Source organism: Cervus canadensis, chromosome 32, assembly GCF_019320065.1.
Source record: "Cervus canadensis isolate Bull #8, Minnesota chromosome 32, ASM1932006v1, whole genome shotgun sequence".
In the NCBI taxonomy this organism is placed as follows: Eukaryota; Metazoa; Chordata; class Mammalia; order Artiodactyla; family Cervidae; genus Cervus; species Cervus canadensis.
This window is the reverse complement of record NC_057417.1, coordinates 19,978,623-19,998,587: the sequence shown is the minus strand read 5'-3', so window position 1 is coordinate 19,998,587 and position 19,965 is coordinate 19,978,623. Positions and strand designations below refer to the sequence as shown.

Sequence of the window (19,965 nt, the reverse complement as noted above, 5' to 3'; positions counted from 1 at the left end):
AAATAAACATTTAATTAGATTAACATTCAAACTACTACAGACCCACCAGATTCCTGAACTTGTGCCCAGGTTCCTTTCTATGATCTGCAGGGGTGTCCTGAAACACTGTGCTTCTTCCTTGAAATCAAGGTAGAAAGCAATTCAATTGCTAAAGGGTCCCCCTGTCTCACAGTGTGTTAACCCTATCATAACCCTATGAAAAAAGGAAATGAGCTTTGTTTAACATGAGTAGTTCTCTCTGCCCCCACTACTTGGTGCTCTGAAGAAGATAGAATTGTCTGAAGAGTATAGAATCTAGAACCTGGTCCAGGAGATTAGTACCAAAGTCACTGGTGAATAATTTTAAAAATCACTTTTTAAAACTTCTTGAAAGTGTTTGCCTATCTCCAGTACTTTTCTTATTTCCTAAAATTTCTCAAGGTTTGTCTACAGTGGTTCCAAAACTGTATCTCCAGTATCTTTAAGCATTCTGAGGATGGCCTGCATGCAAAATCTGGGGTCTTGAACACTTGAATCGCGTTAGTATTCTCCTACCATTATTCTTTACTTTGGGGGCTTCAGTTTCCTCTGAACCACAACCTTAAACCATTTAAAAATCTTAAGCATCATTTTCTTTATAGAAGGCATACCAAAAGAAAGTTGAGAGGTTCTGCTTTCTCATGGTCATCTGCTAATATTACACCATCTACCCTAGGCAGTGGGCCCATCTCTTCCTTCTTCTTACTCCAGATAAAGCTTTCAAAGCCCTTTTTGTTGTCTATAGAATGCTTCACAATTTCAGCCATTCTGACAGTATTCTTAAAGGTTTATACCTGTCCTGTGTGTTTATCCCTGAGTAAGTAGCTCTTCTGTCTTCTCTGGTAGAATTTTCTTTACAATTTAGTTCCTTTCAATATTCTCCCATTGCATCATCATCAGAATCCAAAAGGGATGAAGGAATGACTTTTTTTCTTTGTTTCTGATTGGATATTCTTGGTAGTTAAAATTATATATATTAGTTCTATATTGGAATGTAAAGAGAAAATTATTTAGTACATGCAATGAAATAAGTATTCATTAATTTAGCACTCAGTGATTAATTTATGCATTGTAGTGGTTGTAGGCATTGTCTTCTTCATGTTGAGTATATTAATACATAATTATATGCTGCTATGGTCACTAGCTTTTATTTCATTTATCAATTACTCTGTGACAAACCAGTCTAATATTTAGTGGTGTAAAACATTTTTTTTAAAAAAATGCTCATTGATTCTGTGGGTCAGTAATTTGGAAAAGGCCTATACTATACTCTGTTTGATGATGTCTGAGTCTCATCTTGGATGACCTGAACAGCCGGGGATGACTCTAATGACTGGGGTTGGAACAGCTGGGACTGGGGGATCCACTTCTAGGATGGCTTCTTTTCTTTCTTCCTTTTAAAATTTTTTTGCCTCACTTCAAGACATGTGGGATCTTGATTCCCTGACCAGAAGTGGAACCCACACTCCCTGAACTGGAAGCTCAGTCTTAACGACTGGACTGCCAGGGAAGTCCCCAAGATGCCTTCTTTACTCACATGACTGTGGCCTGGGCTGGGCTGGCTGAAGGACAGGCTCTACCACAGTGCCTATGGGTGTCCTTACCAGCATGACTGAAGCAGGGTAACTGGACTTCTTATCTGGAAGCTCCAAACTCCAGAAGCAAGTATTCCACTGAGCAAGGCGAAAACTGCATGACCTTTAATGGCCCATCTTTGGAAGTCATCTAGTACCACTTCCACCACACTATTTGTTGAAGCAGTTACAGCCAGCTCTGATTAAGGGAAGGAAACAAGACCTCTACCTTTTTTTCTTTTTTTGCCTCGTTGCGTGACTTGTGGGACCTCAGTTCCCTGACCAGGGACTGAATGCGGGCCATGGCAGTGAAAGCCTGGAATCCTAACCACCAGGCCACAGGGAACTTCCCTCGACCCTACCTCTTGATGGGAGGAAAGTCAGAGAGTTTATGGCTCAGAAGAACTGTTCCACCACCTGCAGAATTGTAAGCTCAAGAGAATAGATATTGCTTTAAGTCATTAAAAAAACACTTGGGGGCCATATTTGAAAACTGCCTCAACTTTGCAGATAATTATTTATAAAGGTGAAATGTATGTCCCTGGATGGAAGGTTACCCAATCAGTGACCAGAAATATTTTTCAACCAATCTCTTCTTTTGATTACGTAAAACATCTTTTGGTTAAAAAAAAAATATGTATATATATATATATATATATATACACACACACACACATATATATACACACATCTTATAAAAATGCAGACATACAGAAAGTGGGAGAATTCTCTTCCATTTCAGTTAGGTTTGTTTGTGTGTTTTTCAAAGTTCCATATGCACATGGTTAAGAATTCTATGAGGCTTATTATGAAAAATAGATTCCCTTGTCAATCATATTATGTTCCCCAGAGGCGCTAGATTCAACCCTGTTAGCTGGTTCTTTCCTCTCTGTATCTAAATAGAATAAATCTAAGTAGCCCCTATTACTGATTCTTGAGTTCTTGCGTTTAGGCATTTTCTATTATTATTTTGGAAGTTGGGGTTTTAATTCCTTCATCTTCCATAGACTTCCCGCCTTCATTCCCGCATGTTGCTGTATCACACACGGTTTGGTTACATCAGTATTCAGAGTTTGCATCGCTGTAACTATGTAAGTGGTAGCCACAGTTGAACCATGTAGTTACTATGACTGCTTTCCTGTACTGCCTGCTCCTCCCTCTCCCCCGCAACTGAGTTAATAATTGTGTCCTCTTTTCGTTGTTTTGTTTTATGTTTGTTTTATGTTGTTTGTGTTATATGTGTGCTCAGTCACCTCAGTCGAGTCCGACTCTGTGCGACCCCATGGACTGTAGCCCGCCAGGCTCCTCTGTCCATGGGGATTCTCCAGGCAAGAATACTGGAGTGGATTGCCATGTCCTTCTCCAGAGGATCTTCCCCACCCAGGGATCAAACCCGTGTCTCTTATGTCTCCTGCTTTAACTCCACCTTGAGGTGTAAATATCTCATTACATTCAAACACATTAGCTTTTCTATTTTTTTTTTCTTTTAGAAATATTTATTTATTTATTTGGCCATGCTGGGTCTTAGTTGCAGCATGTGGGATCTTTAGTTGCAGCAGTTAAACTCTTAGTTGCAGCATATGGGATCCAGTTCCCTACCAGGGATCAAACCTGGGGCCCCTGAATTGGGAGTACAGAGCCCTAGCCACTAGACCAGCAGGGAAGTCTCTGGTTTTGTTTTCTAAAAGATACCTCTCTGTAGCCTTCTGACCAGTTTCAATCTGAAGTGTTCTTCATGTCTCTCTTGTTTTGGATTCCTAGTGTCCTGGGTTCCATATCTCCCTCTTTCTTGCTTTATCTATTGTTTTGGTGGGTATGTTCTCTAGTACCTTGATACAGAAGGATACATTTTTGAGACTTTGTATGTCTAAAAATGTCTCTATTCTAGTTTCATACTCAGTAGCTTAGGTAGAGAATTGAAGATTGGAAATGATTTGTTGTTAGTATTTTGAACACAGAACTCTGTCTTCTGGCTTCTGTTGTCAGCATCGAGAAATCCAATTCCATTCTGGTTCATGATCGTTAGAAAACCTATGAAGATTTTCCCTGGCTCCAGTATTCTAAAATTCTTGGTCTGGAGCTGTTTCCATTAACTGTGTTGGGCCCCATTAATTCATTCCCTAAGTATTTTTTCTTTTTATTGTAGAAATGTATATTTTTTAAAAATATATCACCTGAGTCAAGAAATAAAATATTGACAGTATTCCCAGAAGTCCAATCCCAGGCTGGTCCCTCCTCTGGAATTATAATGACCACCGAGTGCTATGAAACCATCTTCTGGCTTGCCTCTATAGTTTTTCCTCCAATGTATAAATCTCTAAGGAATAACGATGCCATACAAAACCCACTAGAACTGATAAATGAATTCAGCAAGGTAGCAGGATACAAGATTAACATACAGAAATCTGTTGCATTTCTTTACACTAACAATGAAATATCATGGGAATTCCCTTATTGTCCAGTGGTTAGAATTCTGTGCTTCCATTGCAGGGTACCCAGCTTTGATCCTTGGAGAAGGAAATGGCAACCCACTCCACTGTTCTTGCCTGGAGAATGCCAGGGACGGGGGAGCCTGGTGGGCTGCCGTCTATGGGGTCGCACAGAGTCGGATATGACTGAAGCGACTTAGCAGCAGCAGCAGCAGCATCTGCAAGGAAACTAAGACCCCACAAGCTGTGCAGTACAATAAATAAATAAATAAATTTTAAATTAAAAAAAATGAAATATCAGAAAGGGAAAGTAAAAAAAACAGTCCCTTTTAAAATGCATCCAAGGGCTTCCCTGGTGGTCCAGTGGTTAAGAACCCGCCTTGCAGTGCAGGGGACGCCAATTCAGTCCATGGTCTGGGAAGATCCCACATGCCATGGGGCAGCTAAGCCCGACTTAGTCATGCACCATGGCTGCTGAAGCCTGAACACCTGGAGCCCGTGCTCCACAACAAGAGAAGCCAACAACACGAGGAGCCTGTGAACCGCAGCTGGAGAGTAATCCCCGCTCTCCGCAACATGAGAAAACCTGCTTGCGGCAATGAAGACTTAGCACAGCCGAAAATAAACATTAAAAAAATGCATCCAAAAAATATAACATAGGGATAAACCTGACCAAGAAGGTGAAAGGCTGGGAACTATAAAACATTGAGGGGCTTCCCTGGCGGCTCAGTGGTAAAGAATCTGCCTGCCAATGCAGGGGACACGGGTTCGATCCCTAATCCAGAAAGATCCCACATGATGTGGTACAGCTAAGCCCGGGTGCCATAACTACTGAGCTGGACTCTAGAATCCAGGAGGTGCAACTACTGAAGCCCATGGGCCCAGAGCCTGCGCTCCACAACAAGAGAAACCACTGCAATGAGAAGCCCGCACCGCGAACTACAGAGCAGCCCCCACTTTCTGCAACAGGAGAAAGCCTGCAAGCAGCAATGAAGACCCAGCGCAGCCATAGATTATTTAATTAATTAATTTTAAAAAACATGGATAAAGGAAACTGAAGCTGAGTCAAAGAAATGGAAAGACATGCCATGCTTTTGGATTAGAAGAACTAATATTATTAAAATGGCCGTACTACCCAAAGCAATCTACAGATTTAAGGCAGCCTGTATCAAATCACCCACGACATTTTTCACAGAACTAGAACAAATAATCCTAAAATTTATATGGAACCATAAAAGACTCAGAATTGCCAAGGCAGTCCTGAGGAAAAAGAACAAACCTGCAGGCATAACCCTCCCAGACTTCAGACAATACTACAAACCTACAGTAATCAAAACAGCATTTGGTATTGGCACAAAAGCAGACATATGGATCAATGGAACAGAATAGAGAGCCCAGAAATAAACCCATGTATCTATGATCAATTAATCTTCAACAGATGAGGCAAGAACATACAATGGGAAAAAGACAGTCTCTTTAGCAAGTGGTGTTGGGAAAGCTGGACACCCACAGCCACATGTGAATCAGTGAAATTAGGAAACTGTCAACATACCCTCATGCCAGACACAAAAATAAACACAAAATGGCTTGTAGACGTAAATATAAGACATGACATTCTGAGAAGTAAGATAATAAGATTGGATTTTCTGCCAGAAGAAAGCATTTTATCATGTCACTCAGCTTCAGAGTGTTGCAAGAAAACATTTACACATTCAATGTTGACGAAGACATTTACAAATATAGAGAAAATGTGATAATTTGTACTGTTTCCTGGGTTGGTGTTAGTGATGTCATTGGATTGCAGCATGAGTGAAAAAGTAGAGGTTCAGGGTATCAGGATTATATCTGATCTTTGAGCATCCTAAGTGGATTTTAAAGAAAATGAAGATGTTGTCAAGGGCTCAGCAGTGCTGGAAACATGAATATGAAGCTCATTTACCAACACGTGCAGCCACTTTTAGGTTATGTGATAGATTTAAGACTGAACTCATTTATGAAAGGAGAGGACCAGTGAGAGAAAGTGTAGAAAACTAAATACTTGTCAGTTCAGGGGTCACCATTCTCAACAGTCTGTGAAATGAATGGTGACCATTTTGAGCATTTGCCTCTGAATACGTGCTGCAATATTACAACATAATTTTAATTTCAAGTCAAAGCACATAATTTTCTCTATTCAACTCATAAAGCCTTATAGGAAAAGCCAAGCTGTAAGCAAGAAAAAGCACATGAACCAACTCCATCTGAACCAACAGATGGAATTAGTGATTATATGCACTCATTTTAGCATTACTCAGCATCAGTATTCTCTTAATCTTTGGTGTATTTCCTGGGTTTGTGCTTGGTCTTGTGGTGTTTTACAAACATTGCTAACCCTGCTATGCCTCATCAATGTTAAAGTCCGAGTTAGAAAGTGTGGTTTTCTAAATAGGTCATAAAAAATGGTGAATGGTCTTGCAAATATGGGATGAATTTTTCCCCAAGAGAAATCCATTCTAAAGAATAAGAATCCAGTTATGCAACCTGCAAAAATGTGTCATTGACATTAATCATCAAGAGAAGAGGGAGACTGCCCTGGTGGCACAGTGGATAAGAATCTGCCTGCCAAAGTAGGGGACACAGGTTCGCTCCCTGGTCTGGGAAGATTCCACATGCTGCGGAGTAGATAAGCCTGTGCACCTGTCCACGCTCTAGAGCCCTCAAGCCTCAACTTCTGAGCCCATGTGCTACAACTACTGAAGCCCACATGCCTAGAGCCTATGCTCCACAGCAAGAGAAGCCGCTGCGATGAGAAGTCCACGCACTGCAATGAAGAGTAGGCCCTTCCTGTTTGCTGCAACCAGAGAAAGTCTGTGCAAAGCAACAAAGACCCAGAACAGCCCTAAATAAATAAATACAATTATTAAAAAAAAAAAAAGCGACCCAAGACAGAAACCTTTTTTTAAAAGAGAGAGACAGGGAAAAGTGGGGACTTCCCTGGTGGTCCAGTGGCTAAGACTCTGCACCCCAAGGCAGAGGGCCTGGGTTTGACCCCTGGTCAGGGAACTAGATCTCACATACCACAACTAAAGAGCCGGCATGCCACAGCTAGAGAGTGAAGATACCACGTGCTGTGACTAAGACCCAGCACAGCCAAATAAATAAATAAAATAGATATTTTTTAAAAAGAGAGGAGGAAAACTGATTGGCAAGTGCCTCTAATATCTATTAGTTTGATATTCACTAGTAAAACTTACGGGCAAAGCTTAGTGAAGGTACTGTGTGGAAACTTTATAGTCACCTGACTGGGCATTTCATATATCAAGGCCCTTCCAACATAGCCACCATCCAAGTGATTAACTAGGTGGATGTGGGTAGCTGTGAGGTTTTCCTACTGACACCAAGATATTTAGGAAGGAGATCTTCTTCTGCTGAGAATGTCAACAGTAGTGCCTATAAAATGTTACCTGCAAGGAGGATTGAGGAGCTTTTTCTAAAGTTTGAGGATCAACAGTACTGTTTCATAGAAATAATCTAATCTAGGATACACAGCCTAACTCCCACTTGCTTCCTTACAGATGAATGAACATATGAACAGCCCTCATGATCTAACCTACTTGTTGATTAATAAACTTCTTTATTAGTTGCCAAAGCTTTTTCTTCCAAATGGGACATGTAAACAATATTTATGGGGCATCCACTGTATAGAGGGTACTGGGGAAACAAAGATGAATAAGATTTGATCCTTCCTTGAAAGAGGTTATAACCTAAACGGGGATCCATGCACATAAATGGTTCATTGTAATACTTTATAAGTGGAATTATATGCTATATTATTATTATTATTATGGACTTCCTTGGTGACTCATCGGTAAAGAATCCACCTGCTATGCAGGTGCCACAGGAGACATGGGTTCAATCCCTGGGCGAGGAAGATCCCCTGGAGGGGGATCATGGCAAGGACATGGCAACCCACTCCAGTATTCTTGCCTGGAGAATCCCATGGACAGAGGAGCCTGGCAGGCTGCAGTCTATAGGGTCACAAAGAGTCAGACACGACTAAAGCGACTTAGCACGCACACATTATTATTGTATTATAATGAAGAAACCTTTCAGCAGGTGCTATGGAACGCAGACCAGAGAGTCTTCCTGGAACAGAAATCCATTAAACTAAATCCTCAGTTTAGTCCACAAGAATGAGAAAGTTATCTTAAGGAGAGGAAGGGAGGTGAGAAGTATCAGGGTACCTGTAGGTGGGTGAAGAGCCTACAGCTAATGAGTCCAGAGGCAGGTCATGAGGGCTACACGTGCTACATTAAGGAGTTTAGACTCTATTTAGTTTCAGGCCACAAAAAATCACTAAAAGGTCTGAAGTGGGCTCTGACATCTGATTTATAATTTTGGTATTGTATTCGTTTTCTATTGCTGCCCTAACAAATGACTACAAACGTAGAGACTTAAGACAACACATCTATGGTCTCTCAGCTTTGTGGTACACAAGTCCACATTGGCCCAGTTGGTTTCTCCATTCTGGAATTTTCTGAGCAGAAGTCAGGGTGTTGGCTGACTAGACTCTGGCAGGGAGGCGCAGTGAAGAATCCACTCATTCAGGTTGTAGGTGGGACTAAGGCCCCTATTTCCTGGCTACTTTACCTGGGGGAGTCCTGCGCTCCTAGAGGCCTCACTCCTGCGCTTGCGCACAGCGGGGTCATCCCAAAGCTTGTACGGGCTGGGAATTTCTACGTTCTGCCATACCGCTCTTGCTTCCAGCTGGAGAAAGTTCTTTGCTTTTAAAGAATCAAGTGATTCGATTGTGAATCACCTGAAAAATCCAGGCTAATCTCCCTGTTTTAAGGTCTGTAAACTTAATTATGGGCTTCCCCAGTGACTCAGCGGGTAAACAGTCCACCTGCAATGCAGGAGACAGAGGAGATGCAAGTTTGTTCCTTGGGTGGGAAGATCCCCCGGAGGAAGAAATGGCAGCACGCTCCAGTATTCTTGCCTGGAAAATCCCATGGACAGAGGAGTCTGGTGGCTACTGTCCAAAAGGGTCTCAAAGGGTCAGAGGTGACTAAGCGCAGCACAAACTTAATTACACAAATAAAAACCTTTTATCTGTGTCAGGGAGCGTAGATTCCAGGAATTAGGTGTGGACATCCTCACAGGGCCGTTTTTCTGCCTGCCTGGTTGTCTAGGTAGCTGCTAGGAGCACAGAACTCTGCTCACATCCATGCTGTGTCCCCATCTGGTGATTTTCCTCCCATCTTCCTGGCTGCTTAAAAAACAAAACAACAACAAAATGAAAGCACACAAATCACCCCAACTTTATTGAGGTATAATTTACATTCACCCATTTTATGTGCACAATTTAATGACTTCAGTAAATTTCCAGAGTTGTGCAATCATGACCACAATCTGGTTTTAGAATCACCCCCGAAAGATTTCTCAGGTCCATTTGCCGCCCATTGGCTGTTTCATCTTATTCTTTTTTCTAGACTCATCTTCCTTTGAATACTTAAGTTGCCCAGGACTTTCTTTGGCTCTCTGGGAAATATCTACATTTAAGATATTCTTTGCCAGGTGTGAAAATTATATTTCCCATTCAACATTTCTCTTTTGAAAACACATCAAATTGTTGACCTTGTTTACCTCAGGGCAATGGGAATGGAGGGTTAGTGGTAAAATGACTTTTTTTTTTAATGTATCTTTTGGAATTTAATATACAATTAGCATGTATTACTCTTGAAATTAAAATTCTGGTGGCTCAGATGGTAAAGAATCTGCAATACAGGAGACCCAGGTTCGATCCCTGGGTCAGGAAGATGCCCTGGAGAAGGGAATGGCAACCCACTCTAGTATTCTTGCCTGGAAAATTCCATGGTCAAAGGAGCCTGGCGGGCTCCTGTAGTCCATGGGGTCCGAAAGAGTCAAACACACTCTTGAGATAAAAATTCTTAATGGTGAAAACATTAAAAATGTAACTACTTACTATTCTGTGGCTGAAGTTTAAAAGAGATGCTTCAAATGCCAAGGAGCAGGAGTACCATCTGGATATTTTGTGAAAGACACTTCAGACTCAGATAGATGCCAAGGCCCTGCTTCTCACACTCTTTCAGTCATCATCCTGACCCTGAGAGGGAGTTGAACTGATGTTAGCCCACATCCAAGTCATCAGAGGGTTGAGTCCAGACTCAGGGAACATACTCTGTTTTCTTAGTTGAGACTTTGAAATAGACACTTCAAGAAAAAATCAGTTTGAGGAATGTTGACAAGGCCAATACAAAATATTGTTATGTAGTATTAATAGTTGTATTAACAAAGTTCCAAGATATGTTTAGGTCTGGAAACTGTCATATGTAGTCTTTGTTGTTTTAATTTAAGCTGGTGTTTTTTACTTCTGCAGAGGGAAGAGAGAAAATTGTAGTGACCCGCGCGCCCCCGCTGCCCTGGGCGCGCGGGCTGGACTCCGGTGCGCGCACGCCGTGCGTGCCGACCGCTCGGGACCGTGCCGGTGTGGCCCGGAGCCCCGCAGTTTGGCCAGCCATGTTCCTCTCCGCGGCGCTACGGGCCCGCACAGCGGGCCTCGCCGCCCAGTGGGGAAAACATATAAGAAATCTGCATAAGACAGCTGTTCAGAATGGAGCTGGAGGATCCTTATTTGTGCACAGAGATACTCCTGAGAATAACCCAGAAACTCCATTTGATTTCACACCAGAAAACTATAGAGGATATAGATATATATCTATATATATATATAGGATATAGAAGATAGAGGCCATTGTGAAAAACTACCCGGAAGGGCATAAAGCAGCAGCTGTGCTTCCAGTTCTGGATTTTTAGCCCAGAGACAGAATGGATGGCTGCCCATCTCTCCTATGAACAAGGTTGCAGAAATTTTAAAAGTACCTCCAATGAGAGTGTATGAAGTAGCAACTTTTTATACAATGTATAATCGAAAGCCTGTTGGAAAGTATCACATTCAAGTCTGCACTACTACGCCTTGCATGCTCCGAAACTCAGCCAGCATACTGGAAGCCATTCAGAAAAAACTTGGAATAAAGGTTGGAGAGACTACACCTGACAAACTTTTCACTCTTATAGAAGTGGAATGTTTAGGGGCCTGTGTAAATGCACCAGTGGTTCAAATGAATGACAACTACTATGAGGATCTGACACCTACAGATATTGAAGAAATTATTGATGAACTCAAGGCTGGCAAAATCCCCAAACCTGGGCCAAGGAGTGGACGCTTCTCCTGTGAGCCAGCTGGAGGTCTTACCTCTTTGACTGAACCACCGAAAGGACCTGGGTTTGGTGTGCAAGCAGGTCTTTAATTTATATCCAGCTGTAAATATGTCAGTGGAGAAATATGAATCTCCTATCTACCTAAACTTTTTATATTACTTGTTCATTTCCATCTGTGTACACCTTGCTTGTAACCTAGCAACTTACAGCTGTTAAGTATCATGTCAGAACTTCAGAGCATCATTTTCAACAGCCTGTTCACTTATCAATATTAGGGTACTGTGAAATAAAAATTCTGTCAAATTTCAAGTAAAAAAGAAAAAGAAAAGAAAAGAAAATTGTAGTGACGATCTCAAAAAAAAAAAAAAAAATTCTCTCCCTGGTGGCTCAGAGGGTAAAGAGTCTGCCTGCAATGTAGGAGACCTGGGTTCGATCCCTGGGTCAGGAAGATCCCCTGGAGAAGGAAATGGCAACCCACTCCAGTATTCTTGCCTGAATCCCATGGATGGAGGAGCCTGGTAGGCTATAGTCCACAGGGTCACAAGGAGTTGGACACAACTGAGGGACTTCACTTTCTTTCACTTTTCTCAAAAATTAAAAGCTGTACCAGCTGTTACGGTTTGAAGGAACAAAAGAGAAACTTTGGGAAATCTCACAATCTTCATTGCAAATCAGGTTCACCTGGAGTGATGGAGTTAAAATTAATGAAATATTGAACTCCTATACTGATTGATAATTTCTCATAATTTTTAAAATATATTTAATAATTCTGGTTTAGAAACCTTTATTTTATTTATTTATTGGCCATGCTGCGTGGCTTGTGGAATCTTAGTTCCCCAACCAGGGATCAAACCCAGGCCCTTGGCTGTGAAAGTGCAGAGTCCTAACCACTGGACTTCCAGGGAATTCCCAAAAAAAGATTTATATTTTAGATGGGTAATAAGTTGATATCAAGAAAGCCCTTATCTCTTTTCATTGAGTGGTAGAAAAATATGGTGTTTAATACCTTAAAATTAGGACAATTAGAGTATGGTCACATACAATCTTTTTTTAAAAAACAGCATATTGAAATATATATTATTATTAAAATATATATTATATAAAGTTTACCTAAGTATACAGTTCAGTGGTTTTGGTCCTTAGCATAGTCACAAATTTGTGCATCAGTCATCACTTATCTAATACCAGAATGTTTTAATCTAAAAGAAAAAAACCCAAACTCATTAGCAGCCACTCCCTATCTTCTGCTGAGACTCCCTGTTCCTGGCAACCACTAATCCAATTTTTGTCTCTCTGGATTTGCCTTTTCTGGGCAGGCCACAGGTTAAGTTTTTGCTTAACCTGATTAGTTAACTTCTGGATTTTGGTTTGTTTGTTTTTTTAATAGGTAACTTTTCTTATCAGCAAAATGAAAGAGATTTAAAACATAGTACCTGGCTTTCCAAAAGCTATTTTTGTTGATTTATGTCAGCTTCCATTCAATTAAGAAATTTCCAATTTCTTATGAAATACCTTGGGGACATGACTACTAACTACATAAATAAAAAGGATTATAAAGGAAAACTATGAACAATTATATGCCAATAAATTAGATAATGTAGATGGAATGGAGAAAGTCCTAGAAAGACAAAAACTACCACCAAGAAAATGAAAAACAACTCACAAAATAAAATATTTGCAGATCATACATCTTACATAAGAATCATATCCAAAATATGTAAAGAACGCCTACAACTCAGTATTAAAAATACAACTCAACTGAAAGTAGATATAAGATCTGAAAAGAAATTCCTCCAAGGAAAATATATAAATGGCCAATGAGCACGTGGAAAGATAAATCATTCATCATCAGGGAAATCCAAATGAAAAGAACAATGAGATTCCATTTGCATCTGGTAGGGTGGCTATAATAAAACAGATAATCATCAGAAGTTTTGGAAGGAAGTGATCACAGGTGTATCTTTTTTTTTTATGAGCAAGGACATCTTTACACAACACACTCACTAATGACTTCTTCTGGTCTCATTGGCCAGTTTATGGCAAATCTCCATCTTTGAACCAGTTACTGGCACGGGAATAGCATTTCCCTGATTGAGTTAGGCTAGTCATTTGGAGTGAAATGGAGGTTGTTAGGCAACAATCATACCATCACTACAGACTTCCTAAGGAAATCACTAAGGAAATTCTAGTTCCTATTATAGAGCAGAGAGGATAGACAACAGTCAGGCAGAAACAATAGGTATCTCCTGTACCATCAGAAACAGCTGGAATATAGTGAGAAAAATCACCAGCCTGGATACTAGACTCTGTCACTACCTTATTGGGTGATTCCAGAGACTATTTCACTCTTAGGTCCTCAGTTTCTTCAAATAAAATGGTTCTTTCCAGCTTTAAAATACTGGGATTAGTATATATCCTGCCTTCTAGCCATGGAAAATGGCTCATGCTTTTCAGCAACGCATAGAAGAACATAAAAACCTTGGTAACTACCATTCAAAATCTTATTACCCTAATATTTACTTACCATATGGCTCCTATATCATCAGAAACATAGGTGATTTGGTGACAGTAGCTATATCATTGCTGTTTAGTCTGTATGTTTGCCTGCTGAACACTAGTCTTTCTTCTGCCCTGATTTTACTTGGGAAACTGTAGCGGTCATGATATTTGCCTTCCAATATTCGTTTCTATTTTATTTTTTAAAATATTTATTCATTTATTTGTTTGTGTTGAGTCTTAGCTACAACATGTAAGATCTTCACTACATCATGCAAGTTCTTTATTACATCATGCAAAATCTTTCATACATCATGCAAGATTTTCATTACATCATGCAAAATCTTTAATAACATCATGCAAGATTTTCATTACATCATGCAAGATCTTTATTACATCAGGTAAGATCTTTACATCATGCAAGATCTTGGTTACATCATGCAGGATCTTCATTACATCATGTGGGATCTTGATCTTTGTTATGCCATGTGGGAATCTGTTGTTGATTTTTCGTTGCAGTAGGCTTAGTTGTCTACTAAGTTGACTAAGACAATTACTTAGTTGTCTAGCATGTGGAATCTTAGTTCCCCAACTGGGGATCTTGCATAGCAAGGAGGGTTCTTAACACCAAACCACCAGGGAAATCCTCCCATTCTATTTTAAATGATTGGTCTAAGCCTGTATTTTCAATCCCAGTGGTTTGGCCCTGATTGACTCCACCATCCTGGCCTGAAGAGTGGGCACTTGACAGAAGCTTGGCCACTCCGTCTATTCCATCCCTCTGGCCACAGAGATTGGTGCAAAGATGGGCAAGTGACCCAAGTTGGTCCAATGAGAATCTGTTCATGACGTTTGCTGGGAAAGAGAATCTCTTCTTTTTCTGGGGTTGCTCATCTGGTAGGTTTTAAACCTGGAGATCTGGTGGTCATCTTTGCTTGATCTTTTTTTTAATCCTGATAATCTTGATAGCATCATTTAATCAGTGGTGTGAACCCCTAAATTCCTCCCTTTTTTTTTTTTTTTTTCTTACATTGATTTAAGGTGGTTTCTGTAACTTATAACCCAAAAAACCAGATAATAAAGACAGATTATTTGCTTATAGTTTCAATTAGATGTTCTGATGTGGTATAAATATGAGAGCAAAATCTGGACATGGATGAAAGAAAATGAGTTCACAAATAGCCACATATGAAGTGAAAAAAATTTTTACTCACTAGCTAGTACAGCCCCTTTTCTTTCCCTATTTGGTTTTCTTTACCATAAGAAAGGAAGCAGGATACCTTATGGGTCTTTGAAAATGTCTAAAGACCGAATGACTATTTGTTTTGTGTCTTAAGCTGCGACACACAAAAAGGGTGTGAAAAAGAGACAAGGATCTTCTCTCAAACTTGGTAACGTTGTACTGTGGAAATCCATACCAAGGATTTTGTTCAGACACTATCTAAATTAATGGTGATCTCTGGATCTTGATTTCTTTACCCATAAAAAGGAGCAGCTGGACAAAGATCCCTTCTAAGTATTAATGTCCCAAGATGCAATTGCAGAGCTCCCAAGGTAAGCTATAGGAAGGACTTGTATCACGTGGAGAGATCCTACCTGGGACTGACCAGGCTTTGGGATAAAATTCTCCCTATAGGTCATATGTGGTGAGCTTGGTTTGCCAATTCCAAAATGGAAGTGGATCAGTGGTGGGTGTGGTTCCCTGAGAATGCAGCATGGTTGGAATACTTGGAATATACAGTGTGATACTTCTTTGATGAATGTCCTTGTTTTATGTGCGGATCAATTCTGCTTTTCAGACCAGTCAAACCAGGCCCCCAAGTGTTAACTAGCGGGCTGTTGATCTCACCTTGACTCTCAGAACTGGGAAAGCCTGGGATGTACATAAGGCACAACGAGATTGAGGGGGCTCAACAAAGTCATTCTCTCTCTCCCTCTGTATCTCTCTCTGTCTCTCTCTCCCACACTTCTCATTTCCACATGGTTTCTGCCTGTTGGCTTCATTCGCAGGAAGGCTTGCCCCACATAGTAACAGAAATGGCAACCAGAGAAAGAGCCAAGGCAGACCTTAAATGGCCCTGCTTCCACCCCTGAACCAGTTGGGCTGAACAGGCACTAAATCTCCATCCATTAACCCAGTCCGTGAAGTTTGAATTTTATACAGAAGAATAAAGGAGCAATCTTAAAATGTTCGAGTAAGAAAAAAAAAAAAAAAGTTCGAGTAAGGGATTGACATGGTCAGATCTGTGCATTAGGGAGGAGTCTGGGTGAGGGGCAGGGTTTGGGGGCAACAGAGGAGATGGAGTTGGGGAGACTTGTTAGAGACTCTTGGAATCATTCTGGGCAGAAGTGAAAAGGGTTTGAACTAGAGTACAGTAAGTCCCCTACATATGAATGAATTCCATTCCAAGAGCGTTTTGTCCAGTTTTGTTCATAAATACCACAAAGTTAACCTAGGTAATTCAACTAATACAATCAGCTATGGGCTTCCCTGGTGGCTCAGTGGTAAAGCATCTGCCTGCCAGCGCAAGAGATGCAGGTCCAGGAAGATCCCTTGGAGAAGGAAATGGCAACCCACTCCAGTATTCTTGCCTGGGAACTCCCATGAACAGAGGAGCCTGGAGAGCTACAGTCCATGGGATCACAAAGAGTCAACTGACGATGAACAACAACAGAGTACTGTACAGTATTAGGTTTATAATATTTTTCACACAAAGCATAAAATACAAACACAAAAAGTAAAACATGTCTAATTTTCTACTACAGTACCTTGAAAAGTACAGGAGGACAGTACAGCAGCTGGCATCCAGGGGGTGGCATTGAGGCAGGAAGAGTTACTGACTGGAGGAGGGGAAGGAGGTGGGAGATGGTAGAGCTGAAGGATCGTCAGCAATAGGAGACAGAGGGCAAGCTGCCACTTCATGTGAACTGACTTACGTGATTGGACATGTAACCTCGTGTTCGCATCTTTGAAAGTTTGCAACTTGAAGGTTCATACGTAGAGGACTTCCTGTAATGACAGTCGGGACAGAGGATGAATCAGTCAGAAAGGAAATTGGTGACAGTGGCGTGGACAAGAGGTGGTGGTTGATTACCAGTGTTGGCAAAGAAAGAAGGGTTTATGTTTATTGAATGCCCATCACGTGTTGGGCCCTGTGCCCAGCAGTCTGATGGAGAAGCTGGACCTAAAATAATTACTATCTAAAGTACTAATTAACGAGATAGAGGGACTCACCAGGGGCCACTGACACAGAGAAGAGATCATCTGGGGAATGGCTGTATGGGGGCAGGGAGTGTGAGGGACGGCTTCACAGAGAAGGAAATTTCTTTTTGTTTTTTAAATATGCATATTTTACTGAAGTATAGTTGACTTACAATGTTTCCATTGCATAGCAAAGTGATTCAATTATGCATACACACATACATTATTTTTCAGATTATTTTCCATCATAGGTTATTACAAGACATTGACTATAGTTCCCACAGAGAAGGAAATTTTGACCTGAGTCTTAAAAGATAAGTAGGGTACAGAAGAATTTGGTAGCAAACAAGGAGTAAGAGATTTCAAGCCTGTGCTGAGGGCAGAGAATAGAGTCCAAAAATATTGTTGGCCAGAAAAAACCACATCCAAACCAAAGATATATTTAGTTTTGCTCATGTAATATTTTTAGAAATTTTTGAATTGGTTGCCAATACTGAGAGATCTGCAGCTTTCACTTAAAAATCCATATTTCTAACAGAAGGTTTGGCTACCCTGGCCCCTCCAGGTGACAAAGGGCTAGGGCAGCCACAATTCTTCCATCCCTATTAGAAATTACCTGGCCTGCATCAGCGAGGTGTGTGACCCCCTAGTCTTTGTGGTGGCTTAAAGATGGCTGAAAATTCTTTGTAACTCTCTGCATCAAAAGGAGGCATTAATTTTCCCTCCCCTGGGATCAGGGCTGCTTAACTAACAGAATGCTGTGGAAATAACCCTGCACCAGTCACGGGCCTAGCCTCTTGAGTGCTTTCTCTTGGGACACTGTCTCAAAACCGTAAAATAATGAGAGATAATAAAGCAGTTGTCATTTTAACATATATTTATTTGGCTGTGCTGGGTCTTAGTTGCAGCATGTGGCATCTAGTTCCCTCACCAGGGATCAAACCTGGGCTGCCTGCATTGGGAGCATGGAGTCTTAGCCACTGTGCCACCAGGGAAGTCCTGCAGTTGTCATTTTAAGTCATAAAATTTTGAAAAAAAAAAAAAATTTGGAATGGTTTTCTCCACAAGAGGTAACCAGAGCACCCACCTCCACTCCTCTCCTTGTAGATATCTGAAGGCTCAGCCCCTGGACCAGAGGAATGAGGGAGGATGTTGAGCTTGGATGATGAGCCAGGACTGATGCTGAAGCTGAAACTCTAACACTTGGGCCACCTGATGCGAAGAACCGACTCATTGGAAAAGACCCTGATGCTGGGAAAGATTGAAGACAGGAGGAGAAGGGGACGACAGAGGATGAGATGGTTGAATGGCATCACCAACGCGATGGACGTGAGTTTGAGTAGGCTCTGGAAGTTGATGATGGACAGGGAAGCCTGGTGTGCTGCAGTCCATGGGGTCGCAAAGAGTTGGACATGACTGAGCGACTGAACTGAACTGAACTGATGAGCCAGAAGTGTGGATGGGGAAGATCATGAAGGACTTTGGATGCCATGCTGAAAAGTGAAAGTGTTAGTCCCTCAGTCGTGTATGACTCATTGCGATCCCATGGACTGCAACCCGCCAGGCTCCTCTGTCCGTGGAATTCTTCAGGCAAGCATACTGGAGTGGGTTGCCCTTCCCTTCTCCAGGGGATCTTCCTCACCCAGGGATAGGCAGATTCTTTACCATCTGAGCCACCAAGGAAGTCTGCCATCCTGAGGTAGTCTCACCTTTTTCGAGGAAGCATTGAGGACCTGGTAAAGTTTTGTAAGGTAGGCATAGAGTAGGCATAGAATGACCAGGGATCGTACTATGACAGTATCACCTGACTTTAGTGATGCTGTGAAAGATAAATCAGAGGAAGGTGATTGGTCAAGGAGCTAGCACGATGGTCCAAGCAACACAACTGGGGAGGTGACGGTGGGCATGGATCGAAAGGCAGAGATTCAAGGTCAAGACTTCGTCCTCTTGTGAACCTCTCCTTGAGGTTCTAGTGGGACATACTGGTTGAGCCATGGAGTTGGTAGTTGAAACTAGGGAGCACAGGCAACAGGACGAGGCCACAGAGACTGGGGCCTGTCAAAGTGTGAAGTTGCAGGGATTTCCCTGGTGGTACAGTGGCTAAAACGCCTCACTCCCGATGCAGGGGGCCTCGTGCCGCAACTAAGGCCTGGTGCAGCAAATTAAATATATATATATATATATTTTTTTTTTTTTTAATTTGAAGTTGCGGATGTGAAAGAGACGGTATAGGGAGTTTGGGAGAAGAGGTGGTGTCTTGGGGAGCAGCCTACAGACAGCATGTTAAACAAAGGGAGAGACACCGTGCAGAGCCCTGAGAGAAAGCTGCAGTGCAAAGAAGAAATTAGGAGACGTGCATGCATGGGTGGTCGCTAACTCATGTCTGACTCTCTGCGATCCTTTGGACTGTAGCCTGACAGTCTCCTCTGTCCATGGGATTTTTCGGGTAAGTATACTGGAGTGGGTTGCCATTTTTCTCTTCCGGGGATCTTCCCAACCCCAGGATTGAACCCGAGTCTCCTGAGTCTCCTGTGTCTCCTGCATTGCAGGCAGATTCTTTACCTGCTGAGCCATCGGGGAAGTCCAATTAGGAGACAATGAGGCCCAGACACCAAAGAAAGGAAAGATTCCAGAGGGAGGGAGTGGTCAGTAGCAGGCTCCTTTGATGTAATGACCAGGAGATTATTGGTGGTCACGGCAGGGACACATCTGTGTGGGAAGGTGGGGACAGAAGACAGACCCGTGAGACTAAGTAGGAGATGCGGAAGTGGATTCAACAAGTGTAAACAGCTCTTTCAAGTAACTTGATTGTGAAGTAAGACAGAGATGGGGAAGTGGTTTGAGGTCGCTAAGTGGAGAGAGGTTCCCCCAAAGACACAGGGGACCTCAGCCTGTTTTTAGATACTAAAGAGAGAGGGTCTGTGGAGAGGAGAACGTGGCAGTGCAGGAGAAGGGGGTTAAACGATGGAGTGAGGTCACTGAGGAAGTGGGAAGGAATGTGTCCCAAGAGGGAAGAATTAACCTC

At 41.8% G+C, this 19,965-nt stretch overlaps 1 pseudogene; it reads left to right on the top strand.

Moving 5' to 3' along the window:
• Nucleotides 1–10,525: 10,525 nt before the first annotated feature.
• On the top strand, nucleotides 10,526–11,553 carry LOC122433281 (annotated as a pseudogene).
• The last annotated feature ends 8,412 nt before the right edge of the window (nucleotides 11,554–19,965 follow it).